Below are 266 nucleotides of genomic sequence, written 5' to 3'. Positions count from 1 at the left end.
GATGCACCTACTCTTCTGGATGCTAGTTAGGGTTGCCAGACGTACTGATTTCATCAGTACAGTACTGATTTTTCATTCCTCGTACTGATTCTTAAATCAGCACGCAAATATACTGAATTTTTGGATTCTGTACTGATTTGTACTGATTTTTGTTAAGTCAATAACTAAGCAAAGTCTCATGTCCGACGTGAATGGCCCAAGTCAGTCGTAAGTCGTAACAGCCGATACTAAAAATAATTTCATTAGTATCACCCAGTGCCGTTTTT

This window comes from Rhagoletis pomonella, unplaced genomic scaffold (genome assembly GCF_013731165.1).
Source record: "Rhagoletis pomonella isolate Grant_MI unplaced genomic scaffold, Rhpom_1.0 Rhpom_scaffold_00001, whole genome shotgun sequence".
NCBI lineage: Eukaryota > Metazoa > Arthropoda > Insecta > Diptera > Tephritidae > Rhagoletis > Rhagoletis pomonella.
Note: the sequence above shows the minus strand (reverse complement) of the source record.